The following is a 13585-nucleotide window of genomic DNA, read 5'->3' on the forward strand; positions in this document are numbered from 1 at the left end:
GTCTGTTGTATGCAGACACATAGATTTAATTATTTGAATACTTAAATAATATGTATGGTTATTTAATAATAAATAATTTTAAAATATTCAATAAGCAATATATTACTATTTTTTAGTCATTCTAGATGCTTGCTTGGTCTTCATCACCACATTATCTGAAAATCTAATTTAGCTGTAATTTATTTCCCCCATATGGTTTCACCAGGATAAAGCAAATTAATCTTATTTATTTAATGTTATCGTTTACAGTTTTAATTCCCTCCTACTGAGCCCATATTATACATATATCATGATAGTGAATTACTGGTTTTCTGGGCTGTTGTTTTACCTGCTTCTTTACCTGCTTCTGGGAGCAAGAGTAGAATTGTATAATATTTCAAGACTAAAAACTTGTTTTATTTTTTTTAGTGGTATTTTGTACTCTGAATCTACTAATAAGATTACCCATTTTCCTATCAATCCTATTCTTATTTGTCCATATGTCACAGTGGCATTATCTTTATTATATTATATTATGTATAATAATATATAAAAAATATAATAATATATAATATTATATATTATATTATACTTTAGATGAATTATCCGTATCTTTAGTTTAGTAGCGTCTCTGTTCCAGTGTCTATGACAGGCTATCCTTGCAGGATTTGTTTTAGCATTCATACATAATCCTGGTCATTGTGCTCCTGGAAAAAAAATAGAAATCTCATGAACATAACGGAAATAGGGGCACCAGAGCATACTTTGGTGGTTACATGTCCTCACGTGCACAGCCAGTGTTCTTTGCTTCCCTCGTTGCCCCAAGTCAAAATAACCCAATATAGTAAGGAAGAGGATGAAGAGTGAGGGATGGTATGAAAGAATGTAACATACTGTGATTAAAAGAGGATCTGTTGAATATAAATTTGACTTGTATCTAGAAAGCTTAAGAGGCTCTCTAGTTCCTAGCTAATATAACAAATATGTTTTCTGAATGTCCAGACTAGCCGTGTGCTCTCACAAACAATTATGCAAATACCATGGGACTTGAAGCAAGAATATTTGTATGCATGCTGGTACCTTGTTGGACTCTTAAAATGCATTTCTACACAGTATATGATGAATTATTCTGCAGATTAATTCTGTTGTTTATAGGTTGCTGTAGGCCACTCATGAAGGCATGAGCATGGTCATTCAAATACAGAACACTTATAAATTCTGGCATCAAAGAATACACATAAACTCCTTGCTATGCAACACTAACTTGAAACACTCAAGTTGAATATTAATGTCTATGCCAGGTGTTGTGAAATAAGTTGTTTTTTCTTATGAAAGCAATGAAACACATGACTGTAACTGACAATTCTTGTTGACAACAATGTGCTTGAAACATTTACTTTGTTCACAAGGCAGAAGAGAGATGACAGCAATTTCTGGATCCAGGAAAATTTTTAAAATAAGCCATAGTGGTAGTTTAAAGAAATTACACATGTGGTCAAAATTGTATGTTCATATTTTGGAATATGATGAAGCTTTAAACTGATCATATCTCCTTCCTTTGGTGTGCTTAGATTTTCAAAATTCTTGCAGAAGGTTGTAGTTTTTAATTTTCTTTCATGTTCTTCAGTGCTAAAACATCAAGTGCTATGTTTAGCCCAGAGTGATTCTTTATGAGTAATAACACCCTGACAAGAATGGAAATGCTTGCAAACCCTTAACTAAAATGTTGTGAAGATCATAGCTGTTACAGAGGGCTTTTCTCTACTTAAAGTAGAAGTCCTTCTGCATCTGACTGTGATGCTGTTAAGAGCAGCAAGATGCTGGGGTGTCTTCTGCCTGGGCAGGAGAGGGCTCTGCAAATTTAAAAAGCTCATGCTCCATGTAAGTGCAGCAAGCAAAGATACAATTTGAAGCATGTTTATCAAAGCCTCTATTAGTAGGTTGGATTTAAGCTTGATCTATAAATTAATTGTGAAAGAAATTTTATATACAGCAGATAAAACATTTTGTTCTCTGAGGTAGAGCGCAGTTTCAATTTCAAATCTGGCTTTAACAAACCTTTTCAGCTCATTATTTCTAGCCACCTTTTGAATAGTCACGTATTTTCTATAGAGCAAGGACTACTTGCACAGTAAGAATAGAGATGGAAGCAAACAAATAAGCCATCCAGAAAGTACCTATGCTGCTCTCCCAGCAGGATCTTAATAATGGTATTTGAATTCAGTGATTGAAGCAGTGAGATCTCCTAGCAAGGAACTCATATGCACTTAGTGACTCCCTTTAAAAAATCCATTTGTAATAAATTATTTCATGGCATTCCTTTAATTATTTATGATACCAAATGGTCATTCAACATTCTGACTCATGGCTTGATCCACTTAGCAGATCTGTGCACTGCATGGCTTTCAAATTCGCTAGGTATTTTTACTTTACACAAGCCTGGTTTAAAATGCCATACAAACTGCAAGCAGAGGCCAAAACTGATTAGCTGGTTTAAAATCTAAACCATAAGTTAAGACTGTAGCATTGAAAGTAAGCCTATGTTATATATGTATGCATATAAAAGTAGCTATACTGTGTTCAGAATAAATTTAATTGCAGTGAATACATAGATATTTTTATACTCTTCGAGGTGTTGGTTTGTATTTTTTTTGGTCTTATTATCCTTAAACATACTTACTTGCTTAAAATTCTGTATTATGATTAAGTGGCGGAAGGCCACAAAGATGATCAGAGGGCTGGAGCACCTTTCCTATGACAATAGGCTGGGAGAGTTGGGGTTGTTCAGCCTGGAGAAGAGAAGGCTCCGGGGAGAACTTATATGGGCCTTCCAATACCTAAAGGGGGCCTACAGGAAAGATTGGGAGGGACTCTTTATCAGGAACTGTAGTGATAGGACAAGGGGTAACGGTTTTAAACTGAAAGAGGAGAGATTTAGATTAGATATCAGGAAGAAATTCTTTACAGTGAGGGTGGTGAGACACTGGAACAGGTTGCCCAGAGAAGTTGTGGTTGCCCCATCCCTGGTAGTGTTCAAGACCAGGCTGGATGGGGCTTTGAGCAACCTGGTCTGGTGGGAGGTTTCCCTGTCCAGGGCAGGGGGGTTGGAACTCAATGATCTTTAAGGTCCCTTCCAACCTGAACTATGATTCTATGATTAAAACATAAAATAATGCATTCATGATAAACTCAATACTGCTAGCTTAACCAGTGAGGTTGCTTATCTCCCCTTTGGGAATTAAGCTATGAAGAGCTACCAGGACAGTCTTCTGCAAGCAGTTAAGAAACCCTCCAGTAAGTTGTGGTCTATTTTGAAGAACTTGTGCATTTTGAGTGGAAATAGATCTGCTTGCAAAATTGGAGTGTATCCTGGGATAAGGAGCTTTGAGGTGGAGAAACCGTATGTTTTTTGTTATGCAGAAAACTAGCTAGCATTGTCAGAGTCTTCCAATATGACATTGACAATTGAGATGAGCATCTGGTAGCATTTGATAATGGTCTAACAGTGGTAATAATGTAATATATTTCTCCATAATGGTTCACTGCCAACAGTGCTCATTTATGAGTGAAAGAAGATGACCATTTATTTTCCCAGTTGGGCAATGTTGCAGATTTGTGTTCTGTTCCTTCTAGTGAAGATCTTAAATGGTTATTAAAGATATATCATTGCAAACTAAGTGCATTGCTTTCAAATATTCTGTGTGACAGTTCCTTCTAATTATGTTTTAATGTCAAACACTTTGCAGATATATTCATGTAGGAATATATCTGAAGGTGCAGAATCCAGCTCTTTCCTCCTTACTACAAATACATGCTTTCTGCATTCAAAGGGTAAAATAATAAATTTTCTGTTGTATGCTGGAGGAAAGCTGTGAATTGTGCTCTTTTAACAAGGTAAAAATCAGCTTAAAGCTGATTCATATGCAATTAAAACAGAGCCTTTGTTTCTGCTACCTCTGAACTAGAAAATGCTTTAGGGCCTGGATTCACCACCGAGCTTATTTGAGGGAATGTTCTGAACTATGAACATTTAGGAACTACTATTAATTATGAAACAAATGTTAATTTAGGTGTTTTTTCAGCAGTGGTGTGTATTTTTGGGTGTAGCAGAAATTCTTCATTGTTTTGGCAAATATCTAATGTCGGTTTAGGTAAGGATCTCATGCCTCTAGACTTCTTGTATAAGTAAGAGAGAAAGCAGGCACACTTCTACACTGCAGGAGTAGCTGGGTCAGCTCTCAGCCTCCTTGTGCAGTCATAAGATTATGACAGCTTTGTTAAAAGCTTTCTCCTCTTGTCTCGTTTCTAGTGTGTTGAGAGGAGAAGCTAGGTAATTCCAGTTCTCTATAAGAACATCTGTGTTGAAGTGCCAGCTAGGACCAAGACAGTGTGTCAAGAAAGATTAGCAAGTTTGTCATTGCAGTAGTCTGGATTTGATGATTTAGAAGATTGCTTCTGCTGTGCTTTTCCTAGCTAAGATACTGTGCAAAAGTCTGGGGACTTCATATGATCACTGTGAGTGTAACGTACTTTGCCGAACAGAGTAATAGTGTATGCTGCTTGTGCTTTTTCAGTTAAAAAGATCTTTTTCTTTTTTAAGCATGCGTGTGTGTACATGGGGAGGGTGAAGGGTGAAGGACAGTAAGCTTGTTCATGATAAATGAGTTACTGCAGCAAAAGGCATTGTATTGCTTACTATGTCTACTTGTCGTTAAGGAGAAATACAGTTGTAACAGCATTTCAGTTTCTGCATTACATGCATTTAAGTGCCTGTCCACTAAGGACGCCTGCTTCTACTGATTCAAGACAGGAATGTTGGCATATTATTCCCCAGTGCTCTAAACTCGATGCTGGCTTCTATTAAACGCTGCCAGACAGGCAGAACAATATTTGAAACAAGACTGTTTGAACTAAAATGTAATTGGACTCATTTAAAGTCTTATTACAATGAAATCTGACTTCCTCCTTGTAATTTGACTTGTAGAAACCTCTCAAAAAACATTACCTTTTGCCACAGGCTGTAAATTTAAATTCTGCACTAGGTAAGCATAATGAGAAAAGAAAGTTCTGACATGGCTGGAGATCATATCAGCACTGGCTTGATTAATTATTTCCACACGATCAATCAGCACCTTATTTAGATAACTGGAGGCACTCACTAGTTAATTTGTGAGAGTAGAACAATGAGGGCAAGCATTTATATGGTCAGTCAATACTCCAATTAGTGTTAGAAAGTCAAATGCAGGTTTGAAAATAGCTAGTTGAAGAAAAGGGACTGAAATAACACAGCAGCTTCTCTGGATTTTAGATATATTTCTTTCTATGATTACACTGCAGTGACTCCACTCACCCTCCCCAAAAGTATTTGATTAATCTTTCCAGTCATCTACTTCATAAACAAACAAACAAACAAACAAAGTTTCTATATACTTTTGAAACTAGTTAAAATAAATACCAAAGCTGCATTACGTAACAACCCTCAAATTTGCAGCTGTGTATCTACTCACTCAGTTTCTACCTTAACAGGGCTTACTTTAACCTGCAAGACAGGACACAGTTATAACAAATAAAATCTAGGACAAAAGATGATGCACTTTAAAACCTCAAAACACTGCAAGGCATAAGTTATAGAAAGGATCTGTTATTGCTCCGTGTACTGCCTGGTGCAGGGATTAATTTGCCTGAAATATGTGATGGCCAAATCAGTAGACTAACTGACTAACTAATCAGTAGCCTAACTTCTGCATTCAGAATAAGCTCCCTGGCCACAATGTCAGATATAGGGGAATCAACTGGCAGAGGTTTAGGAGGAACGTTGTCCAAAATTACATTGCTGTCATTCTGCACAGCATCTAAGCACTGGCAAATGCTTCTACATGAGAAAAAGAGAAATAATCGTTTTATATAACATCATATTTCTCCACCTTCTGCTTGAGAAAGGAGAGAAGCCAAATTCGCAATCTGACATTTCAGCGAAGCCATTTTTACCAGCATCAGACTGGTTTTGACAGAATCTTGTATGGGGGAATAGAAGTTTAGAAAATTAATAAAACTTTTTAAAAGATTGTTTTTTAAGTTCTGCAATATTTAAACATGTCTAATAATAATGTATTATCACTGTTATTTTTGTTTATTTTTCTATGTAATCTAATATTATTTGAATCAATTCATTGTGTCATGAAATCATCTATGAAGCAACAGTATTATATTTTTATTAGATATTAAGTAAGGCAAAGCTTGGAAGGAGAATTTTGTTTTTGAGACTGATAAAAAAAAGCAATCTTTTTGCACAAACACTTCTTAGGTGACAGCAATATCATTAGTTTTTCAGATTTTGACATAATATAATAGCAACATATTGTGTTTCTTTTGTTTTTGATACCACTTTTTATCTTTAAACTCATGTCTCCATAACATCAAGCAGAAGGTAATTTAGTTGAGATGCCATCACAGAAATCACCATGACCCTTGCAATTCGTACATTCTTTGGCATAAATGTAAGTACAAGCATAATATAGGGAAGGAAAAAAAAAAAGGAAAAAAAAGAAAGATTGGGTTGCCTCAAAACCTCTCAATTAATTAATTAAAAATGAAGCTGAGGACCCTCATTGTTAAGACCATTGAATGGGCTTCTACAGCAATGACTTTTGTTATGGTGTGTGTTGCTGGTATTGCCAACCTTTAAGAGAGAGTAATGATTCACTGTAACATAAATAAAATTATTTCTCTTAAAGTGTACATGTAACGATGTAAGAAAAAAATATTTGCATACTTCAGTACTGTGAAACTTGAGTTGGTTTATTACTTGTTGAATACTGTTGTCCATTAGAAGTTTTCTCAGTTTCTTGGCAGACTTTTGAACATCGGTGATCTAAGACAATCTAGTTTACAAATCCTTAGTCTTGTGTGATGTTATTGCACAAAAATGAGGTAGGTGGTAGGTGGGAATTAATGAAACATTTTTATCAGAACTCTGATTATTCTAGATTGCAAATGCAGGAAATGTGGCAGGGAAGAGCTATTCAGCTCACATGGGTTAAATCAAATCAGGATCAAAGTGTTTTATCAATTTTTGAATTATATGTAATTAATGGGCTAATTGGCAAATGATACTTTTGGGATCAATATCAGCAATACATCAGATAAAGCATGATACTGAACACCGACAAAATGTGACTGCATCTCTGTACATTTCTAATCGCCCTCCAATAATCCCAGGAAGCTCTAACTGCAAACGCACAATCACATGGTTATGTGCACACCCCATCTCATCCGTGAGTGTAGCTTCTTCTTCTGACACAGACCTCCCAGTGGGATTGCAGATGTGCTGGCTTTGTGTGCGACCTGTACCCATCCTGCTCTCTACAACCTAGTGCTGGTACAAAAGGTCCATTGTGCTTGCACAGGTACTCCGAGGCATGTGTCCCAGCGCGTGGCACCCTGCAGTGTCACCTCTATAGCTGGAGTGAGCTGCCTATGCTGTCCCACAGCAAGGAGACTCCTTGGAGTGTCTCCTAGAGAGAACGGGGTAGATACAGTAGAATTTGGTTAAGCTTCCTCTGACAAAGCAAGAATTTATTTAGAAGATAAAAAATTGTTGAAGGGGTATGAAGGTCCAGAATAAGAAAAGATGGTTGTATATTTTACTGTGTCTCACCTGTACCCTCTCCAGACTGGTTCTCTTCCAACAGCTCCTGAAGAAACTGTTGAAGTGCTAATGTATGCTCTTTACACATGGCTGTATGCCAAGCTGTAAGATTTTGCTATAATTCTCCTTTCCTACACCTCTTACCATATTGAATTTGTCCTTGAAATGGACGGTATCATTAGAAGTGAAGATTTAATTATAGCCACTTAGAGACAACTTAAGAACTGTTGTTTAATTTACTGCAATTTTAAAGTGGAAGCTAGATGGTAGTTTGGAACTTCAGCAGTTTTTAAAACACTGACACGTAAGAAACTTAGTCAAAGGTTTGTGTAGCACAAATTTATTTTCAAGGAGAAGTGAAAGGAGCAAGGACTCTCAGACTGATTTTTTTCAATTTTTTTTTAAAGCATTAGTGGATATACCTACGAGTAATTTGACCAAATCTTTTCAGTATATTGGATTTTTATAACTGGCCTACTGGAGTCTTGTTTATCTAGTCATTTTGACTGGGATTAGTCTTGCTTAGCTTTAGACATCTGCAGGATACACATCTGCATCAGTGATGGTTGCCTTTCATATTTAAGAGAAAGATATCAATTTTAGGGCATAATTCATTTGATCTATTCTAGACAGCCTCTTTAAGTAGACACAGATCATGTGCTAGATAAACCTACTTTTCATTCATTTTAAAAGGCATCTAGTGTGATTAGCTCAGATGTAGATATTTAGTTTTGTTATAAAGAATTCCATTCCAGTTGTCTTATAAACCATATAGCATTTGCTCCTATTTAAAATAGATGTCTAGGGGGATTTTGATGGAATTATTTTTTATATCTGACAGTATCTAATTGAATCTTATTACTTTAATGTCTATAATTCTGGGCTCTCTTTTCCAGTCTCTGTACATGTGAATTTGAAAATATCCGTCATCTTTCATGCTACAAAAATGCTGTAAAATCTGTTAGCCTATGCCAATTATATATCCAGACTGAAGTGGGTTATTTCAGAGTGGTTATTCTGAAGTTTGTTACTATTGTTCTTATCGCTGGTTTTCTGTGCGTAAGGAGATCCTGCTGAGCAATCAGGTATCTCCAGGGATTTTGATTACTTTTTCTCCATTTCCCCCTATATACCAAGAACAGGGCAACATAACATAACACAATGTACTCGTACCTTAATACAAAGTAGATTTCCAGACTGGTATTGGTTGAGTATGTGTCTCTTCATTTGAAATTAGTGAATAATCACATCCTTAGCAGTTTTAGAAACACGTGTCACTATAACTAGATATTTTCCAACTCTAAAATATTCAGCGTAGAAAAAGAAAAAAATAGAATAAAATCCCTGTGGCTTGGAAATGAAGAGCTGATTTTGAGTTGGCATACACCATACCTTCCTAAGGTAAGGTCTGGCTGGTAAATGTGCTTAATTTTGTTATATTTCACATTATTTTCTCATTCAGTTATTTATTTCTACATAGAAAAAATGCATTTGCGTTTAGAAAAAATACATTTCTACAGCTGACCTTGCATTAGGTTGTTGTTTTCCCTAAGAGAACAGTAGTGACTGTTTTGGCATCAGCACAGATTTTGTTTCCAGTTTCCCCTAGTAGCAGGCTAGCACAGCAATGGCCTTCCTGGCCTTCATCTATGCTAAAAGCCTCAATGTGAACATGTCAGAGAGGAAAGCAAGTAGGATCAGGTCCTGAGGACCATGAAGGAAATGACAGAATGAGAATTATGGAGGTTTTCCAGTTTGTTTATTTGTTTCAGTGTATTTTATGTAAAAGGACATTGCACTACCTCATGTTACAAGCCTAGACTCAGTTTGGAAAGGAATAAGGTGGGGGAATATGGACCTTTTTTCATGGTTTGCCTCAGATCAGTGGTGAGCCTAGTGCAGATCTGAAGGTCAGGAAAGCATGTTTCATGGTTTTACACAGCATTTTACCTTCTCTGTAGTTTCCTGCAACTGGCATGCGGATGTTTTGAACAATGCTACTTGCTGGAGCTGTGGGAGGGCTAACATCAGAAGTTCAGAGAAAGAGTTTTGTGCTGCAGCTGGGGAGATACGCATTAATGGGGGAAAAATTTCCTTATTTTTCTTCAGTCTCCTGTTGCTGCCCCTGCTCTGCTTAGCATAATGGTGACACATAATATTACTCATCAGAATATTATATAGCTTAACCAGAGTTGCTGGCTGATTCAAAAAAGGTGTATTTTTTAGTTTTCAGTGATCTACTTTTGAAATCTGGCTGATGATAGAGAACAGAGAACCCTTGCAAATGTTCTTTTAATGGTACCTACAAGAAAGTAATGACTTGATACATAATGTTGTTATGAAAATTAAAGTAGTCCCTAACCATACCACATTCTCCCTTTTAAAATGTTCTATTATAAATCAGTCTTAATTTTGGGCACCTTTTTAGGGCAGTTCTTGATTACAACAACAGTAACTATGGAACACTGTTTTATCCTAAGGGATGCTGAAGAAAAACCTTGTTTCCCTTACCATTTAATATATTTTTTTTTCTCTTGCATATACACTTCCACTGCTCTCACAATTCTCACTGCTGTCACTTATTTTCAGCTTTGACTTAGTATTAACTGGTGCATATTATCAGTTTTAATACATTTCAGTACATCTTTGCTTTCTGAACTTCAGTTCATAACTCTTTATGCATATAATTGAAATTAATTTAAATCTCAGCCTTAGCAGAAATTATATTTAATGGGCTTCTACAATCTGCCTGAGTCTGTTTACACAAGAAAAATATTTTTCCATTTGATGTAGGAATGGTCTAAGTAAATTCAACAAGTTTTAAAGAAATTTAAAAAGCTGGGATTTTAAGATAAAGCATTAGACTATTTCTTAGTAAGATTTCTGCAGCATACAAACATACAATCTAGTATTTTTGAACTACATTATATTACTCAGACAATTAAACCATTTTCTTTTTTTTTTTTTGCCAAACTTTGCCATTCCTGCAGAGTCTAAAAATATTTAAAAGATTTTTTCTTTTTCTTTTTTTTTTCCCAGAAAAAAATAACTGAATCAGGATGTAATAATTTTATTTCCTGAAAGAAAGACTTGAAGTCAGTAAATTGAGAATGGTTATGTCTTTACAATTCTTTTTTAATTTTTCTTCTCCTTTACCCTGGGGTGTTTTTAGATAAAAGTTATGTTTATAACCAAATTAATTGCCATTGGTTCTTTGTTGTCAGGTAGTCTTTCAGTGATGCCAGAAACCTGAGCACATACACAATCAAATTTCTCTAATTTAGAAGCTGTATCATAAAAACTTTTAGTACATGCTAAAATACTTGAAAGTAGTATTTAGTTGCTGACAAGGTCTTTTTGTCATCTATAAAGAACTTAAAAATTACGACTGAGAAACCAGCCTCTCTTTACAAGAGTAACTTTTAATAGCTATAAAATTTGCAAACTTCCTTTTAAGCATAAGTTACAAAGAAAACTGGGATCCTACCTCAACATCCCTATGTATTCATGTCTGGCAAAGTGAAATGTCTCCTCTTGTTCTTAAACTTATTTGATAGATGAAAATAAGTTGTTTGCTATTTTCATTACGTAACCCTGAAGATGGCATTATGACTTGCATGTAGTCAAGATCACTGAGTGAAGTATACTTACGCATTTCCAACTTAGTTTTTAGCATCGTATTATCTTTTCATGCCTAGGATCTCAAGAACTGATCACATGGACCACAGACAATCACTGTCCAGCTGGAAGTGGTGTCAGGCCATGTATGCAGTTCACATGATACGCAGTTTTTCTGCGTGCATACTAGTCAGACTAGATTTACTAAGCAAACTGTTTAGAGTTATCTCTGCATATTTGGCAGTGAGGATGGATGGATGGATGGATTGATAAAATTTTTCACCATGAAGACAGTCAAATACAGGGATAGGCTGCCTGGGGGCGGGGGGCTGCTCTGCAGTCCCTCTCCTGACTAGGTAAATCCTGACTAATCTTGACTAATCTTGCAGCTGATGCTGCTTTGAGCACAAGAGTGGACTATGTACCTCCTGAGATCCCTCCTAACTTTAACACTTTGACTGCTTGATTCTTTTGTGCAGCAAATGCGCTGTGCCGAGGACCTTCTTTCTACCATGACTTAAATGTTCAGAGCAGGTCGGGTCAGTGACACGCAAACCAAATTTTATCTGCTGGTACTCAAATACACAAAAAGAGAAGTACTTTGTCAGTGGGAGAACATCCAGGAGTGCCTTTGTAGCTCTGGAAGTCATTGTGTTCATCCTCATGACCTCATTTCACTGCTTTCCAGCTAGCAGCTGCAGAATTGAGGGGGAAGCCTCAGGTAATATAATCACTTTGATTGAACATGTGCTGTCCCATTTATTTTCTGGAAGTTAAAAGAGGTCAAAACAGAATTTCTGCATGTCATATAGCACAGCTACAAGAGGACGACTTGGCCAAGGACTTGTTACTTTTCTTTATTCTGTAAATAGAAAGAAAGGTTGCTTTCATATTTTTTATGTAAAATAAACAAGACATTCTATTTTTCAAAGAGAGGAATCAAATATTAATAAGGAAGTAGGTTTAGATTGAATTTTTTTGTTTGTTTTTTTTGGGGGGGAAGTGAAGAAGAGGAGTGGGAGTTTCTGGACTATGACCCATTTGTCTGGAGTTAAGAAGGCAAACTGATTTTTTAAAATTAAATCTTCTTTTTATAATGCCATTCCACAAGTAATCAATTTGAACTTTTTTTTTAATTTTTCCTTAGCTTGTGGTTTTATTATTTATATAGGGCCTTCTGGTGGGATTTTACAATGTCCAGTATGTTACTTTTATCAGATTCTTATTCTTGATTTTTCATCAAACTGGAAGTTTCCTTATAAATAAAAAAAAAATGTTCACAGTTGGATTATGCTTTAGCAATACTTTTTATTTGGTGCATAAATTGTAGTCTAAGAGGTTTTTTTTAAGAATTCAATAGAATTTGTACTTATTATATTTTACATAAGACACATCTGACAAGCCTATGGGCTAGCCTGTAAACCCAGACGTGTTGGTATATTTGCTATGATTGGTAATACTGCTGTCAGTGTGTCACTTTATACCTTAAAGTAATTGCCTCTGAAGTTGAAGGAGTTTTTTGTTTGTTTCTATAAAAATGCCATTCAGGGTATCTTGAATTCAGAAATTGTTGATGTAAATGCATACTTTCTAAATGTAAGTTGATTATTTTAATGATATAATCAATATAATAAATAATAAATTAGTTAACATATTATTTTAAATACAATATATCTTTCTCTGTACAATTTCATAAACCTTTCCAGGTTTATTTTGTGCATTTCATATTAGTAGAGGCTTCAGGTGCCTTTTCCTGATTGTATTCTCTAGAGAGCTATTGCTTCATAAGAAGTGAAATCTGTTCAATGCTTCCCTAAGAGATCTGTCTTTTATATTAAGGTTTTATACTGTCATTCATAAACATGTCATTGAAATACCTTCCACATAACTTGACTATCAATAGCAAATCTCTAGTGACAACATAGGCTATATTTATACTAAATAAAACAGCTCCAAGGAATGTTTCCAGCCACTGGAACTGAATTGTCTACATTACTAAATTGCTAGATTTGTTCCTCACATGGTTTTGGCCCAGGCCATATAAAACTCTTCCAAGCAGCTCCTGGGCGCAGTCCAGTAGTCAGAGCAGACCAGAAACCATCCCCAGTAGGCAGCTCAGATGTGCCTTGTCCTGACTTGACAAATCTGGAGAGCAAAAAAGTTAATAGCAGCAGCACAATTTCCCATGCTGGTGATCTCAGCACCAGGGAACAGTCCCAGGATATTTAAGTCATAGCCTTAAAGGCTTGTTCTGCTGTCTTTTCTGTATCAAAAATGTCCACGTGAAAATCTTTTATTCCTTCATTTTTGTTTGTTTGTAATATAATTTGCTTACTATTT

At 35.7% G+C, this 13585-nt stretch overlaps 1 protein-coding gene across 4 annotated transcripts in view; it reads left to right on the forward strand.

Annotated features, from left to right (window-relative positions):
• The window catches only part of PCDH9 (protocadherin 9), a 737828-nt gene that overhangs the window by 665445 nt on the left and 58798 nt on the right, over positions 1-13585 (forward strand). The window lies entirely within an intron of this gene.

The sequence above is a fragment of the Calidris pugnax genome, unplaced genomic scaffold (genome assembly GCF_001431845.1).
Source record: "Calidris pugnax isolate Ruff unplaced genomic scaffold, ASM143184v1 scaffold20, whole genome shotgun sequence".
NCBI classification, from domain to species: Eukaryota; Metazoa; Chordata; class Aves; order Charadriiformes; family Scolopacidae; genus Calidris; species Calidris pugnax.